Source organism: Phascolarctos cinereus, unplaced genomic scaffold, assembly GCF_003287225.1.
Source record: "Phascolarctos cinereus isolate Bilbo 61053 unplaced genomic scaffold, phaCin_HiC Scaffold_4;HRSCAF=312, whole genome shotgun sequence".
Taxonomy (NCBI): Eukaryota; Metazoa; Chordata; class Mammalia; order Diprotodontia; family Phascolarctidae; genus Phascolarctos; species Phascolarctos cinereus.
The window spans coordinates 411,739,057-411,758,351 of record NW_027555847.1 but is presented as its reverse complement, the minus strand read 5'-3'; positions in this window follow the sequence as shown (position 1 = coordinate 411,758,351).

Sequence of the window (19,295 nt, the reverse complement as noted above, 5' to 3'; positions counted from 1 at the left end):
ATAGCATGTTTTATATTATAGGTAAGTAGGCCTTCTTCTTGTTCTTTCTTTTCCCTTGCTACTTCCTTCTCTTTCTAATTGTTGGCATACAAGTAGTATAATTTATAAATTTCTAGATATCTAGCTAGTTTCTTTGAATGAGTTAATTTTCTCACTGCAGCATAAATTTTTATGAAATGAAGGTAGATGACCAAGCATGATATCCACCTCCCTATATATCAGTGATCACATCAAGGTGTAAAATTTAACATGTTTTTGGACACAGACAATGAAGAATTTTATTTTTCTTAACTATACCTATATGCTACAAGATTTTTTTTCCTTTTTTCCCTCAATTTGGGGGACAGCATGAGAAAGACAGAAAATACATTTATCTGTACACCCTTAAATCATATAACTTTGTTAGCAATCTTTTTTAGAACTTCTGTTTTTAATTCTCTCTCTCTCTCTCTCTCTCTCTCTCTCTCTCTCTCTCTCTCTCTCATACTCTTTGGGGGTGGAGCCAAGATGGCAGAGAGAAGCCAGGAAGTTGACTCAGCTCTCCCCAGTTTCCCCTGGAAACAATGTTAAATCAAACCTCTAAATGGATTCTGGAGTGACAGAACCTACAAAAAGACGGAGTGAAACAAATGTCCAGCTTACGATAATTTAGAAGGACTTCAGGAATGATTCGTCTCACTTGGGTAAAAGGGGAGCACAGCCAAGTTCAGTTAGTGTCTAGGCAAACCAGAGGGAGGCTATTTGCCACAGCACAGATCAGCAACTGAGGCCTCTTGGTCCTGGCTCAGCAGACCAGGGGCACAGCAGGGTAGCTTTGAGGGCTCCCAGCCCCAGTTCAGAAGGTAAATTGCCAGCTTCAAGACAACTGGCACAACAGGTGTGACTAGGCCAGGCCACCCCAGCACAAGGGCAAGCTGCCAGACCTCTAGGCCCTGGCCTAGAAAGCCAATGACCAGTCCCTTAGCCCCCAGGACAAGAAGTTTGGGATAGTGCCCCTTATGCCTCAACAGCAGAGCTCAACTTTAAAAGTCATGAAATAGGCTAAAAATTAGCAAAAAATAGAAAGGGTCATAGAAAGATACTATGGCAACAGGAAAGATGAAAACACAAACTAAGAAGAGGATAATTGTCAAAATACCTACAAGCAAAACCTCAAAGAGAAGTATGAATTGGCCTCAAGCCCAAAAAGCCTTCTTGGAAGAGCAAAAAAAAGAATTTTAAAAAATGAATAAGAGAGGTAAAAGAAAAATTGGGAAAACAAGGGTTATGCAAGAGAGAGTCAACAGCTTAGAAAAGGAAATTGACTGAAAAAAACATTTTCTTAAAAAATACAATTGACCAAGTTGGAGGAAAAATCCCCTTAAAAATGACTCCTTAAAAAGTAGAATTGGCCAAATAGAAAAGGAATTGCAAAAGCTAACTGAAGAAAATAATTCCTTAAAAATTAGAATTGAAGAAGTGGAAACTAAAGACTCTATGAGAAATCATGAATCAGTCAAACAAAATCAAAAGTATGAAAAAATAGAAGATAATATAAATTACCTCGTTGGAAAAACAACTGATCTGGAAAATAGATCCAGGAGAGAAAATTTAAAAATTATTGTACTACCTGAAAGTCATGATCAAAACAATGATGTTGGATACTAGATGTCCCCTAAAGTGTTATTCTGCTCTGATAATCACAACCACTCCCTGAAAAAGTAAACATCCCCACCCCAAAAAAGAGCATAAATTTATTCAGGATTCTTTTTTATACAGGACTGTTTTACTCACACCTTTTTTCTTGGGAGGGATATTTCATGAATAAAATTTATTAGATAAATAGTTATTAAATTTCTACTTTGTATCAGGCATTGCTAAGTTATGGGGATAGAAAAAGAGGCAAAAATTGCTGACTGCCCTCAAAGAGCTAACAATCTAGTGGGAGAGACAGCATGCAAACAAATATATACAAAGCAAGTAATATGCAGGACAAATAGGAAATAATTAAAAGAAGGAAAGCACTAGAATTAAGAGGCATTAGGGGAGGTTTCCTGTACAGCTGGGATTTTATTTTGCATTTGCTCCTGGAAGCAATAGGAAGCCACTGGAGTTTATTTAATATGGTAGTGACATGATAAAACCTGTGTTTTAGGAAAGTCTTCTTAGTTGTTGAATGGAAAAGGGATTGGAGTGGGAAGAGACTTGAGGCAGGTAGACATATCAGCAGTCTTATAATAATCAAGGCATAAGAAAATGAATGCCTGCCTAGAGTGGTGGCAGTGTCAGAGGAGAGAAGCAACAAGATTATGCAAGAGATATTGCAAAGCTGAAGCCAACAGGTCTTGGCAACAGACTGTAGATGGGTGATGAGAAATAGTTACAAATCAAGTATGATATCTAGAGAGCAAGCTTGATGTACTGGGAAGATAGCATTGATTTCTACTGAGAGAGAAAAGATTGGAAGGGAAGGAGAGTTCTTAGGGGAAAAGATAATGAGTTCTGTTTTGGAAATACTATGTTTAAGATATCTGTTGAAAATCTAGGTCAAGATGTCTGAAAGGCAGATGAGCAGAGAGATTGAGACAGGAAAAGTACATTTGAAAATGATCAGCATAGAGATGGTAATTAAATTCATGGGAAGTAATGAGTTCACCAGTTGGAGTACTATGAAGGAAGAAGAAAAGAAGGTCCAGGACAGAACAATAAGGGACACCTACAGTTAAGCAGCACGGACATGAACAGCATGAAGAGCATGAAGGAAGATTCCAGTGAAGGAGACAGAGAAGGGGAAGTCAGATAGGTAGAAGGAAAAACAGGAGAGAATGGTGTCTCAAAAACATAGAGGAAAGTATCAAGGAGGAGACAGTGATCAATAGTGTCAAAAGTCTGCAGAGACCAAAGATTGATAAAAGGCCATTGGATTTGGCAACTTAGTAACTTTGGAGAGAGTCAGTTCAGCAGAATGATAAGATTGGAAGCTAGATTGTAAGGGGTTAAGAGGGAAGTGAAGGGAGAAAAGATGGAAGCACCTATTACAGACAGCCTTCTTGAGGAGTTTGGCTATAAAGGTCAAAATAGTTTTAGTGTTGTTGTTGTTGTTGCTATTGCTGTTGTAACTGTTGTTTTCACACCCAACTCTTGAAGGCCCTATTTTTGGGTTTCTTGAAAATGATAATGGAGTAATTTGCCTTTTCCTTCTCCAACTCATTCTACAGATGAAGAAACAGAGGCAAACATGGTTAAGTGACTTGCTGAGAGTCATACAGCTAGTAAGTGTGTAAAGCCAGATTTGAATTCAGGTCTTCTTGACTCTAGGCCTAGCACTTTATCTTATATTTCATCTAGCTCCATCAAAAACATTATAGGGCTATAGTTAGCAGGATGGCAGGACCAATTAATGTTTTTGTTGTTGTTGTTTTTTCTGTCCTGCCCCCTCCCCCAGGATGGAACATGGATGTGTTTGTAGGCAGTAGAAAGTGATATAGTAGAGAGGGAGATATTGAAAATAAATGAAAGAGTGGAGATAAAAGAAAAGGCAAGATTTGGACAAGGTGGTATGGAATTACTTGTTTGTCCTTTGTTTTTGAAGAGGACCCATGGCATCATGATGTTACAGTCAGGGTGCAGTGTGTTTAGACGTGGAATAGTATCACTTAAACAAATAAATAGGTTAAGGAGCTGGGTGATTAGGGTATTTGAGGGAGATTCAATACATGTTGAAGTCCCCTAATATGAGGACAGGAGTTGGGAAGGAGAGAAAAATCATAAGCCAAGTATGACACTCATTGAGGAAGGAAAGGGAATGACCTAGGGATTTGTAGATAATAGCCTCCAGGATTTTGATTGGGTCACATATATGAATGCTATGAACTTCAAAGGAAGCAAGGCTATTGAGTGATGGAGGAAAGGGGAAAACCTGAAAGGAGTAATGGGGAATAAGTAATATTCCACCTCCCCTGCCTCAACCAGTGATCTGAGGAGGCAGTGTCATCAGGGGAAAGTGAGGGTTCAGTGAGAGCTAGTAGACATAAGGAATAGAAAGAGCTATATTTAAGATAAAAGGAAGATAAAAGAAAGTCTGTGGTTTCACTTTCTAGCCAGTTTTTTTTAATTTGCTCTCTTTTTCTCTATTTTAAAAATACCAGGTCTGCTCTGATCATATATTGAAATGAAATCAATTGGTATCTTGGTGCCTTTTTCCCCATCTTCTGTTCAGTGTTTTTATTTTTCAGCAATTTAATTTAATTGTTTTTTTCAAAAACTCCATATGAATCCAAAAAAGAAGAAATAGTTATCACAGTACTGAACTTTTTTTTTTTAGGATCAAGAGAATAGGATTTCCTTAAGTCCAAAAAAAGAAGAAAGAAATACAACTTTGTTAATACTTTGTTCCACATATCAAAACAGTTGTAGATACTACCTCTCCTGAAGGAATCTAAGATTTGCTGAAAAACAGTTGCTTTTCACAGCTTTCTTGACCTTGTTTGTTCAACTATATGATCTCTGTTGTATCCCACACCAGCAGAAGGATAGGACTTAGCATAATAAGTGATTATCAGTGTCACTAGCTATTGTAAAGCAAAGAAATGCCTGGTAGATTGCTTGCATTTGCTGAAAAATTTTATCTGAGAGAAATGTGTTACTGACTCTAAATTTCTCTAGACCTGATCCATTGAGTCTGTTCTTGGTAGAAAGCCTTTCCACATAAACATATTATTTTGTTTCCATTAATTTTTCAGCACTGGAAGGCTCTCAATTCCAGGAATAGCTATCTTACACTATCAGTATGTCCTTTTCATTAGACAAGCCTCATCACAGGCACATTTTCCAAAAATCAGTATCTGCATGTATATCTACGTTTTCCACTGTGACAATCCTAGTAGTCAACTGAAAAATAAATAGCTCTTATATTTTCCCTTCTTGAGGAATGATATATTAGTATCTGTCATCAAAATAATAAAAATGAAGATGTATGATTAAAGAAATTCCTTTTATAGGCAGGATCAGAATAAGGTTTGAATAACTGATAGCACAGAATAGTGACTCCTTGACAGAGTTTTGTGACAATGTAGGGTTAGAATACCTGATTTGCTGAAGGGTACTGAAAACTTTTCCATAAATACCACAAATAAAAGTAATTTGAATTTCTGTTTTTTAAAGTTCTAACTGTATTCAATACCCATATATATATATATGTGTGTGTGTGTGTGTGTGTATATATATATATATATGTATGTGTGTGTGTGTATATATATATATACACATACATACATATACATATTAAACTTAAAGAGTTAACTGTATTCAATACATATTATATATATGTATATATGTATATATATATGTATATATATATATATATATATATATATGTTGAACTTAAAGAGTTATTTAGTGAAATAAAAAGAAGTGGGGACCATACCTACCTAATAGTTTGTAAATGTTGGAATTGATTTTATTAGCTGTAATTCTAGGAAATAAGTAGGGATAAATTACCCTTATCAATGTAATTACTTTTTTTCATTTTATCAACATATTTTATCTAAGTATATAAAAAACCTCAGAAGTGCAAATCTCATGATTGTGCACATCTGTGCCAGAGATTCATGTCACCAATGGAACACAAATCCACAGGATTAAAACTGGGTTATGAAAAATTGTCCTCCATTTTTTGTCCAATAAATCATCAGTAAATTTTTGATGAATTGTACACCAAAGCTTTATTAAGTTTGTTTTGTAAGTTGTAGTGAGTGTAACTTTTCAAGTACATAGGAAATATATTTTAAAATATATAGGTAAAAAAAGACAAAATCTATAAGATTAATTCATTTGAAAAATTTTGAAAGTATAATAATTACTTCTCTATTCTCTTAATTATTTCTTTGCTTTATATATGCGCATATAGACTGTTAAGACATTCCCAAAGAACATTTTTCCTGTCAAGAAAAGTGCAGTACTAAGAAGCTTTCTTGGTTTTAGGAGATTACTCTCTCTCTCTACTCACTGTCAAAAAGTAGAATTCAGGTGGGGGACCTCAGCTATTAACTCATTCCTCCCACTTATGAAATGAGTGGGATCATTGCTGAATGGCTTATTAGAGAAAGAACTTGTGAGTTTCAATTGTTTCCACAATAACTCTCTGTGTTGACCTATCCAGCTAATTTTGAACATTCTTCTTTATGACACCCTGTCTTCTAAATACAATTTTGAATTTCAAACATGTCTTTGAATATATCTTTGATAATGTATACACATAGATGTCTGTGTGTATGCATGTATGTATACATATCTGCATACATATGCATTTATATGTGTGTACATGTACATATATGTATATGCTGGCTTGATATTTGTCTCATATAACATGTTATCGCTTTAACTAGAATCATTCTATATCTGATCATTTTGACCTTGTCAGAGGTATCAGTATTCTTATGCTCATTAATGATTTCCATCTTTTTGCCCTCCTGGCACTAGTTCATTTATTTTTTTTTCCTCTCATAGAGTAGTTCTAAATGTTGAAGATATCAATCTTCAACTCTGTTTTTGTTTCCTGTTTTTGCTAAGTACCCTAGATACAAAGAAACGTAGAAACAAAAAAATCTTCCTCTCCTCTTTCCAGCTTTCCTGTTCCCACCATGCTCCCAGCCAATTAGGCTCTTGTGAACCTGTCATTAGTGTCTGCCACAACTTTGCATTCAAATTTATTCCACATGACCACTATATTTTCAAATCTTATGTATTTTACACAGCTTCTCTCCTATAAGTTTCTTTCTTTTGACTCACAGAGCCACAATACAGCCTCTTGACAAAAATTGCTGTCAAAGCCTTCTAATTAGTCTCTTTACCTCAAGCTGTGTCTTATTCAGTCAGTCAAAAACCATTTATTAATAAGGGCAGCTAGGTGGTACAGCGGATAGAGCAACAGCCCTGAAATCAGGAGGACCTGAGTTAAAATCTGGCCTCAGACCAAACCCTGGGCAAGTCACTTAACCCCAATTGCCTTTTTTAAAAAAGCATCTATTAAATGCTTACTATGTGCTAATTTTAGAAGGAAGGAATTAGCAGTGAAGGCTTGGGTTAGGAGAGGAGTAGGACTGGGAAAAGCCTCTAGCAGAAGATGATATTTGAGCTGAATTTTGAAGCAAGTCACAGAAGCCAGGATGAAGAGCTGAGGAGGAAGAATATTATGAGCAAGGAAGACAGGCAGTAAAAATGCACAGGGTGGGATGGTGGGATATCAGGGACAAAGAACTTAAAAAAAGGCAATTCAGTAGATCTCTCAAAGGGGGTAAAGTATAAGAAGTCTTGAAAAGCAGGAAGGGGTTAGCTTGTGAAGGCTTTAAAATTTTAACAAAGAATAGTTTTACTTGCTCATAGAAAAAAAATTGGGAATCACTGCTTTTTTTTTTGGTTCATAGTATGGATGTGGAAAACATGGTCAGACTTGAATTTTAAGAAAATCACTATGGTAGCTGAGGTAAGGATATATTGGAATGGGATGGGAGCAGAGTCAATAACAGCTAAAATACTATTGTGATAGTCCATACAAGATGGTGAAAACCTATACGAATTTGCTAGCTTGTTGAGGGTGGGGCACACACACACACACACACACACACACACACACAATACACAAATATGTGTGTGCATGTGGTTGTGGTTGTGTTTGTGTTTATATATATATATATATATATATATACACACATATGTATATATACACACATATAGTTATGAAAATAGAAGTTAAAAGGCTTGAGGACAGATTGGCAATGTAATGTATGGTGAACATAGTGAGGAATCAAGTATTACATGGAGTGACTAGGAGCATAGATGATATCTTTGACACTAATAAGGAAGTTGTTTTCTGTTTTTGCTAATGGGAGGATTTTGAAGGACAAATAATGAGTTCTTATTTAAACAAGTTGAGGTTGAGATATCTATAAAGCATTTAGTTCAAGATGTCCTAATTAGGGGTGGGGAACCTGTAGCCTTGAGGGCACAGATGGCTTGTCATGTCCTTGGATATGGCCTTTTGACTGAGTCCAAACTTCACCCCTTAATAAAAGTATTTGTTCTATGAAATTTGGACTCAGTCAAAAAGGCCATGTCCAAGGACCTAACAGGCCACCTGTGGCCTTGAGGCCATAGGTTCATCACCCCTGTCCTAAATGGTGGTACTAGATTAGAGTTCAAAAGAGAGGTTTTATATGACTAGACTTACACATGTGTATATGAATTACCTGCACAGTAATGAAAATTGAACATATGACAGCTAATAAGCAAAGGGATATGGGGAGAGATGATAGTAACAAGTATCTATTAAGTGTCTATTAGGTGCAAATACCATTACAAATACGATTTCATCTTATCCCAAGAACATCTCTGTGAGATATTTACTATTATTATCCACATTTGATGTCATGCAAACCATGGCAGACAGAGGTTAAGTGACTTACACAGTCACATAGCTAGTATCTGAGGCCAGATTTGACCTCTTGTCTTCATGACTCCAAGCCCAGATCTCTATCCACTGTACCATCTTGTTGAATAATCCCTTCTTATCCCTCTGAAGTATAGAGAGAGAAGAGAAAAGTTCAAAGAAAAGGAGCAGAGAGAAAATCCTTGGGTAGTAAGTGTGACCTGGATGAATATCCAGCAAAGAAGAGAGGAGCAGATGGGTAGGAGAAGAGCCAAGAGAGAAAGCTATCATTAAAGCCTGGAGAGGAGAGAGTATCCAGTAAACAAGGGGAAATCAACAGTGTAAAAGATGGCTAAAGGGTCAAGAAGTATGAAGATTGTAAAAAAACCAATAGATTCAGCAACAATCATCAGTAATTTTATGGTGATCAGTTTCAGTTTGCTGAAGTGGTCAGAAGCCAAATTATTGAGGTTTTCAAGTAGAGACACCAATTGTAGTTGAATTACTAAAGGTTTATAGTGTTTTATTTTTTAGTCATGTCCAATTTTTTGTTTCCCCATTTGTGGTTTTCTTGGCAAAAATACTGGAGTGTTTTACCATTTCATTATGTAACTCATTTCAAGACACAGACCTGAGGCAAACTGTAATAAATGATTTGCCTAGGGTCATACAGCTAATAAGTGTCTGAGTCCAGATTTGAACTTGGTTGATGACTATTCCTGACTCCAGGCCCAGTACTCCATTCACTATGCCACCTACCTACCCCATACCTAAAAGAATTTATCAAAAACTGGCATGAGAAATATAGGAACATAACAGAGTTTGTTGGATCAAGAGAGTGTTTTTAAGTATGGGAATGGTGAGGCCATGGCTGTCAACATTAGGAAGCAAGTCAGTTGATAGGGAGACACTGAAGTTTATTAAGAGAAGGATGATGGTGGAGGAGGTAATGTGCTGGAAAAGATGATAAGAATATGATAGCATCAAAAGTTCATGTGGAGAAGTTGCCCTTGACATGGAGAAAGACAATCTTCTTATGAAAAGGTGGAAGGAGGAAATTATGAGTTATTAAATTGAAATGAGATAAAGAAGAGAGAAGAAGAGGGAACTCTCAGCAAATGGTCTCCCTTTTTGTTTGTTTTATTTTGTTTTCCTTTTAGTATGAGCCAAGGCCCTCAGATAAATGTGTGGGAGTTTGGGATGCCAAGAGAGACTTGAGAAGAGATGAAAAGGTTTGGGAGTCTATAAGAATTGCCTTGCTGCAGTGATGACCCACTTCAGATTCTATAACATAAATCTGTAGTGGACCCATCGAACATAATCATTTGATTCTCCTCATTTCAATTCATCCTCCACTCAGCTGTCAATGCTGTGGTCCTAAAATGCTGATCTGACCATGTCATATCTCTTAAGGGAGACACTCAAGAAAATCCAGTTACCTACCTGTTATGTCAAAGATCAAATAAAAAAATCCTCATTTGGCATTTAAACCTTCTTTAACCTGCCATCATCCTACCTTTCCAGGTATGCACTTCCTCCTCTTTAAGCAATCTACAATGTATCTACACTGACCTGCTTAATGTCTGTCACACAAAACACTCTGCAGCCATATTCCAGGCATTTTCATTGGCTGGCCCACATGTCTGGTAGTATCTCCTCCTGCCAGGGCATGGGGAAGTGAAAGTGGAGCATTTCTAAGATATAAGTGATAGTGGAAAAAAAACTCAGGAAGTACAGGAGAACAAGTCAGATAATTATAATTGGAGCGTTAGGTTCTGCTATAGGGGCTGACATACTTTATTTCTATTTTTCAAGGTTCTCATTGGTATATGTTATAGCCAGCTCACACCTCTATTGCCTTCAGTATAGTACTGATTTTTACTTCTTCAGAGTCTGTTACATTCCATATCTCAGTAATTTACAGCAACCCTACCAGTTTGCCAGTATTAAAAATGTTAACAAGCATTTGGACTTCTTTTAAACACAGAAGTATAAAAGATTATGATTTAAGCCCAGATTTCCTAATAAATTTAATAGAATACATTTATAGGTATACATATATGTATGTGTGTGTATATATATATATATATATATGTATATATACACACATACATACATATATATGTATATGTGTATATCTATCTATCTATAGATAGATAGATAAGATAGATAGATGTGGATGGATGGATAGATGATGGATACACATGTGTATGTATTTAAAATGGTGCTACATATAGCAATATGCTACAAACCACAGGGAATTGACCATGATCAGTAAGTTCCTACAAACAATCCATGAGTAAAAATGAAAATGCCAACAAGCACATAGGTGCTGTGATTGTGGGTGTTCCAGGATACCCTGAAACCAATGTAATCTTAGGCCTATCTTTCTTAGTAGATCAATGTAAAAGGAGATGTAAAACAATCCAAAGGATCCTGGAAGCACATGAATGACTTTGGGCCCTCCAAGAGTCCTAAATCCAGCATAATTTCAGATGTTATTGGATCTAAGAGAGAGGACAAAACAAGCTCCTGGTAGGTAACTACTCAAGGAGACTAAGGCAGGGACAGAGATGACTAGGAAATGGGGAGGGGTGGTTTAAAGGGTAGAAACAAAGGTACAATTTCCAGTATTTAGTGGCCAGATTAGGGTATCATGAAGATCAGGATAAGGCAGAGGTGACCTGGGCCTTTCTAGGAAGTCCAAAACCAGTCCAATCTCTAATATGTCATATATGCTTATCTGGGCCAGAATCAGGCACAAAGCCCAGTGCTGGTAGGTGATTGCAAATATTTATGCAAGGTCACTAGAAAAGGAAGACAGAAACAAAGCTTCTAGTCAAGATTCCCTTCACAGGGTTGAGTTTTTCCAAGAATCAGAGGCTAATCAAAAAAAATAGCAACCTATTCTAGGAACTACATTAAGACAGTGTCATCTGTATGCAAATGATAGAATATACAGACAAGAGAGTAGCCATTGCATTAAGGAGTCCAACAGGGATGAGAACTTCACCATGGTGCAAAGACCTAATTCAGGAACGAAGCCAAGTGATATATGCAAATATAAAAATGAAAACAAAACAACAACCTTGAGTTTTATGAAGACATAGATAGTATGGCTTGAAAGAAGTCCAAGATAAAAACTGAGAAAAGGAAAGTAACTCTATAATTGAATGATATGGCCACCAAAACTCCAGAAATTAGTAGAAAAAAAAGTAAGAGGTAAAACAAAAATGAAATTAGAGGTTGACAATATTCCTAAGGTGAATATCTGTGATTTGGTATTGTTACATTATTGATATTACTAGACTATTATTTTGCAAGAAGGTATTTTAGCTTAAGTCTGTCTATGCAGCCTTTAAATCAACTGTTCGGTGGTTGAGTGGAGCTTTCTTTCTGATATAAATGCAAACTGGTCTTCAGATTAGCCAAGCCATGCAGTTGGACAATACAGTCTAGTTATTGGCTTTAATGTCTCCTTGTGAATCCACAATTTTGGCTTTTAAGAACATTTTACAAAGTTCTTCCTTTTTTCTTTGATCAATCAATTACCAAGCAATTTTTTTAAACACCAATTATGTGTTAGATACTGAGCTTACTATTGAGGATACAAGAATAAAATTAAAAACAAAAGGCACCTGTGATTAAAACAGCATTTCAAACTGTGAAAAGAGTATGTACACATAAAAGTAATTACAAAATATTTAAATGCAAATACCTAGTTACCAGTTCCAACAAATAATTTGCTAGGACTAGTACATAGGGATACAGATGAGGGTAAAAGAAGATTGGTAAAAGCCTTCTCCATATAGAAACAGACTCATTGTTTTAACATTGTTAAAAAAATATTTTAAAAGATTACTGATTTTATAAATTATGTGGACATACACACATAAATATCTACTATATACGTGTATGTATACATTATTCATTGACATATGTGTATATGGAGAAAGACAAAAAGATAGATCTGATTCTACTATGCAGGGTATTCTCTCCTCTGATATAGATCTGTTTTCTTCCATACTACCTGTTACTACTACTACAACTACCATAACAACTTTTACTATTATTACAAACACTACTACCACCATTCTTCATCCTCTTTCTCCCATTTCTCCTACTCTTACAGTTATTCTTCCTCCTAGTATTACTACTACTTCTAGTATTACTACCACTATGACTGCTGCAACTACCACTACTACTACTATTACTTATATTATTACTACCACAATCACTAAGACCATCATCACAAAAACCTCATTACTACACCACCACCACCACTACCACTAATGCTACTACCACTATCACCACTACCACTTTTTTTACTGCTACTGTTACTACTGCTACTACTACTACTACTACTACTACAACTGCTACTACTAAGATGACTACAAGAACTACTATGATTACTACTACCACCAAAATCACCCCACCATTACCACTTCCCCCACTACTAAAACTAATTTTAGTACTGGTATTACTACTGTTGCTGCTGCTGCTGTTGGTATATATCTAAAGAAATATTCAACCTAAAATCTGCCTGACTCAAAATCCTATACTATATCCACTATACCACCCTGCTGCATCAAATCTAATTCATATCTTTCATATCCATTGAAATCACAGTGAATATTTTTGGGAAATATGACATATACTATCTGCCCAATGAGCTTTGCTATCTTTTTTATTTTAACTCTACAGATATAATCTGATTTATCCATATTTTATTCCTTACTCTTGGTTCCTAACTTGTCCACAAACTTTTCCTACTATATAGCTAGCTAGCTAGCTAGATAGATATAGATATAGATGTAGATGTAGATAGATATAGATATAGATATAGATACAGATACAGATACAGATACAGATACAGATATAGATATAGATATAGATATAGATATAGATATAGATATAGATATAGATATAGATATGGATATGGATATGGATATGGATATGGATATGGATATGGATATAGATATAGATATAGATACAGATACAGATACAGATATAGATATAGATATAGATATAGATATAGATATAGATAGATGTATACTTTTGATAATTTTCTCTATGCTAGTTACTTCTCATGTACACAGCATAACTTGGAATACTACAATCTACTGGTACTACCTGTATCTTTCAATTTTCCTTTTAGTTACTTGAGTACATGATAATGATAACAGTCTTACCATTTCTCTTTTAAGGTTTACAAAGTGTTATTCACAACAAAGCAGATGAAGTAGGTAATATAATTACTGTTAATCCCATTTTACAGACTATATAACTTGAGCTGAAATAGGTTAGTTAACTTTTCCATGGTCATCCAACTAAAAATGTCAGATCTAAGATTATTCCTCTCAAAACCAAATTCATCATTTATATTTAAAGTTAAAAGATTATATAAAATATCTCATAGTGCAATAAATATACAGACAGACAGACAGACAGACAGATAGATAGATAGATAGATAGATAGATAGATAGATAGATAGATAGATAGATTCTATAACTTTGTGTGGTTTTCATTGTGAATATGTATTTTACTTTTGTACAGATATTACTTTAGGAGGAAGCTTCTTGTCAGATTTGTCTGATTATTTTTCCAACTGACTGTGTGCTACATCAGCCATTATGAACCTGAAAGCTAGAAGCTGGGAATGTGTATTAGGAGGAAAAAATGTGACTATTTTTCACTTCAGTTCACCACGCATTCAATTTGTCAAATACTCATTAGGCACTTACTCTGAAGAAAAGCACTGTTCTAGGAATCAATCCCTCTGTGCTATTTGTGTTTTTTTCTTAGGTCTGGTATGCACAGCAGCAGTGTCATGTATATAGTACTAGATATGGAGTTAGAAATTCCTAGATTCAAATTGAGTCTCTGCTCCTTACAAGCTGTGTGATCAGAGGCAAAACAATACACCTCTCTGAACCTTAGTCTCACCTTAAAATTGCAGTTAATAATATCAGCAGTAGATTGTGTGTGTGTGTGTGTGTGTGTGTGTGTGTGTGTGTGTGTTAGCAAATAATTGGAAGCATAAGAGAGGCCCATTGTTTGGGAAATAACAGAAAAGTAGATAAATGCAACACAACATTATTTTTCCATAGGAAATTCCAATGATTGTTTTGTTGTTGGTTTTTTTTTTTGTATTTTTTCCTCTTTCATTTGGCTTTAAAAACTACATATTCTATGGAATAGCTTTCTGGGAGGCACAGGGGAGAGTGACCCTAGAAAAAAAATTATGGTGAGTTAAAAACAGAACAAAAAACAAATAAAAAACACATTTGTTAAATGATAATAACAATAATATATGAAATGCCTACTTCACAAGGTTGTTTTAAACTTTATTTCAATCAAATAATGTATGAACATCAATTTCAAAAATTTAAATGCTATGTAAATGTAAGATATAATTATTATGTTCCATTTGATAGAATCTTTGCTACTTCAAAACGTTGTTTTCTTGCAGCAAGCTAATACGGCAGCTCTTATCCTACAACTTTTTTTTAGTTTTTTTTAATATAAATTTATTTACTTTTAGTTTTCAATATTCACTTCCCAAGTTTTTGGGTTCCAAATTTCTCAAACTCCCCCCACCCCAAGATGGCATGCATTCTGAATACCCCTTCCCCTGGTCTGCCTTCTCTTCTATCTCTCCCCCCTCCCTTCTCTTATCCCCTTCCACTTCTATTTTCCTGTACAGCAGGATAGACTTCTGTACCCCCATTTCCTGTATTTCTTATTTCCCAGTTGCATGTGAAAACATTTCTTTTTAAAACATGTGTTTTTAAAACTTTGAGTTCCAAATTTTCTCCCTTCCTCTCTCCCCACCCACCTTCATTGAAAAGGCAAGCAACTCAATATAGGTTGTACATGTGCAGTTATGCAAAACACTTCCTTAGTAGACATGTTGTGAAAAACTAACTCTATTTCCCTCAATCCTATCCTGCCCTCCCATCTATTCCATTCTTTCTTTTGACCCTGTCCCTCCTCAGAAGTATTTACTTCTGATTACCCTTTCCCAAACTGCTCTCCTCTCTATCACCCCCCTGCTCTCTTGTCCCCTTCTCCCCCTATTTTCCTGTAGGGTAAGACAGATTTCCATACCCAATTGAATGTGTATGTTATTCTCTCCTTAAGCCAAATCCTATGAGAATAAGATTCCCTCATTCCCTCTCACCTTCCCCTGTTTCCCCTCCACTGTGAGAGACTTTCTTTTCTGTTTTTTTTGTGTGAGATAATTTACCCCATTCTACCTCTCCCTTTCTTCTCCAAGTATCATCCTCTCTCATCCCTTAATTTTATTCTCCAGATATGACCCCTTAATCTTCAACTCACCCTGTGCCCTCTATCTATCTATCTATCTATCTATCTATCTATCTATCTATCTATCTATATATATACATACATATAATTTTTTTCCTTCAACTACCCTAATACTGACAAAGTTCTCATGAGTTACAAATATCATCTTTCCATGCAGGAATGTAAACAGTTCAATCTTAATAAGTCTCTTATGATTTCTCTTTCCTGTTTACCTCTTCATGTTCCACTGGAGTCCTGTATTTGAAAGTCAAATTTTCTGTTTAGCTCTGGTCTTTTCATCAGGAATGCTTGAAAGTCCTCTATTTCACTGAATGACCATTTTTCCCCTGAAGGATTATACTCAGTTTTGCTGGGTAGGTGATTCTTGGTTGTAATCCTATCTCCTTTGCCCTTGGAATATTATATTCCATGCCTCTGTCCTTTAATGTAGAAGCTGCTAAATCTTGTGTTATCCTGATTGTGTTTCCACAGTACTTGAACTGTTTCCTTCTGGCAGCTTGTAATATTTTCTCCTTGACCTGGGAACTCTGGAATTTGGCTACAATATTCCTAGGAGTTTTCCTTTGGGGATCTCTTTCAGGAGGAGATCTGTATTCTTTCAATTTCTATTTTGCCCTCTGGTTCTACTATATCAGGGCAGTTTTCCTTGATAATTTCTTGAAAGATGATGTCTAGGCTCTTTTTTGATCATGGCTTTCAGATAGTCCAATAATTTTTAAATTCTCTCTCTGGATCTATTTTCCAGGTCAGTTGTTTTTCCAATGAGATATTTCACATTGTTTTCTAATTTTTCATTCTTTTGGATTTGTTTTACAGTGTCTTGATTTCTCATAAAGTCACTACTTCCAATTGCTCTATTCTAATTTTTAAGGAAGTATTTTCTTCAGTAATCTTTTGGACTTCCTTTTCCATTTGGCCAATTTTTCTTTTTAGGGCATTTTTCTCCTCATTGGCTTTTTGGACCTCTTTTGCCATTTGGGTTAGGCTATTTTTTAAGGTGTTATTTTCTTCAGTATTTTTTGGGTCTCCTTTAGCAAGCTGTTGACTTGTTTTTCATGATTTTCTTGCATCACTCTCATTTCTCTTCCCAGTTTTTCCTCTACCTTACTTGCTTCTCAAAATCCCTTTTGAGCTCTTCCAAGCCTGGGACTGATTCATATTTTCGGCTTGGATGTAGGAGCTTTGATTTGTTGTCTTCTTCTGGTTGTATATTTTGATCTTCTTTTTCACCAAAGTAAGAATATAGTCTGACTCTTTTTGCGCTGCTTGCTCATGATCCCAGCCAATTACTTGAGTTTTAAACTCTTTGTTAAGGTAAGAGTCTGCTTCCAATGTGGAGAGTACTGTCCCAAGCTTCAGGGTTTGTGTAGCTGTTTTCAGAGATACTTGTAGGGACCTGTAAATTTTCAGTTCTTCCAAGGTGGTATGATAAGGGGAGGTGTTTACTCCTTTCCTGGCCTGTGACCACAAGTTCCTTTCTGTCCTGTAACTGAGAGGGGTTCCTCTCCACAGCCACCACCACCAGCCAGCGCTCCTCCTCACCCCAGCACGCTGCCCAGAACTGTGACCCAGATCCACACGGGCAAAGCAAGAGATTCCTGCCTCAGCACTGGCAAAGAGATCCCTGCATCCCTCTCTGATCAGCCACTGGATTCCCCCTCAGTCTGTGGCTGGAAGATAGGGAAGCAGCTGCCCCCCCCCCCCCCACAGCTCTTGGGGAATGGAGCTGAAGCCCCCCCTTCCTCTCTGACCACCGACAGACACAGACTTTTCCCACTGACCTTCTAAGTCGTCTTTGGCATTGATGGATTGAGGAGTCTGGAAACCTCCACAACTGCCCACGATTCAGTCCTCTGAGGCCTGCTCCAGGTTTGCTGCAGCCTGCGCACCCACGCTGCGCTCCCAGCCTGGCGTGATACACCTTTCTGATCAATTAACCAGGTTGTCTTGGGCTGGAAATTTGTTTCACTCTGTCTTTTTGTGGGTTCTGCTGCTTCAGAATTTGTTTAGAGCTATTTTTTATGAGTATTTGGAGGGGTTTGGGGGAGAGCTCAAGCAAGTCACTGCTTTCACTCTGCCATCTTGGCTCCACCCCCTATCCTACAACTTTTTAAGGACAGTTGTTACTACTCTTACTCTCAAGTATGATATATAATGATCATGCCTATTTCAGTCTGAATATTACAATTTAGACTATAGACTTGAGTTCATCATAAGATTTTTTTTAAAACTATGTAGTACAACTTCAGAAAAATTTAATCTCCTGGAAGTCACATGTGATTATTATTAATTCTTGACCATTTTTAAATGAATTAAATCAAAACTTGGATTGGTGGTTTATGAAAAAAAACTCAGCATCAATTTTATCATGTGTGTGTATATATATATATATATATATATATATATACACACACATATGTAGAGAGAGTGTATGTATATGTATTATGTTTGTGTGTACATCTATATATCTATCTAAATCTATAACCAGCTATTTATGTCTATATCTATCTGTGTCTGTCTATCTATCTATCTATCTATCTATCTATCTATCTATCTATCTATCTATGTATCTATCTATCTATCTATCTGACACAGAGGTTAGTGTGCTGGTCCTGGAGTTAGGAAGAACTGAGTTCACATATGATCTCAGAAAATTACTAGTTATGTGACCCTGAGCAAGTCTCAACCCTTTTTGCCTCAGTTTCCTCAACTATAAAATGAGCTGGAGAAGGGAATGGGAAACCAAATACAGGATCTTTGCCATGAAAACCCCAAAATGGATCATGAAGAGCTGGACATGAGTTAAATAACTGAACAACAATAATAACTCTGTATATGTGTGTGTGTTTGCATATTTGTATATATTAGTTTCTCAAACCTTTTTAGCACTTCTTTATCTTAACAAATAATTGTCTGAATTTGGTGGATTGCAACATTTTGTTTCATGGTGGGTAAATCATGAGATGGCATGGGTCACTTTAACTCTTTGATCCATGCTCAGCAGGGAATTTTACTCATAATCTTGCAATCTTTAAATGAAGTCATGAAGCTCTTGCCCTGTCATCCCTAGTGCAAAAACTGCAGAGAAAATATTTTAATGATGTAGACTCCTAGCACTTTAGTTGTTTCAAAATTTGTGGCTTATTTGTATGAGACTGAAATAGCTGGCTGATTTTAATGCAAGAAAACTTTTCCAGAACTGGGAGTAGTATTTTATGATTCATATGACACTGTCTGTTGGAAAAATTATGACAAATTATGTGGGGCAATTATTTTAGTTCTATTGAAATCAGCCTTAAGCATATAGACACAGGCCAATATGGAAAACCATTTCCTTCTGGACATTTTCTTTGAAATGTTCATTGAATCTCCCAATGGAAATGTATGTCACACAATTGGTGAGAAGAGACTCAAGCTCAAGTGAGACAAGAGGGATACATATGTGCTCCTCAAAGTCATCATTAAAGAGAAAATAGCTAAACACTTGTGAAATAATTAAGTCACCAAGAAATGAGAAGAGAGAGAAGATTTAAGCTCAGGGTAAAGCCTCTATCACAATTA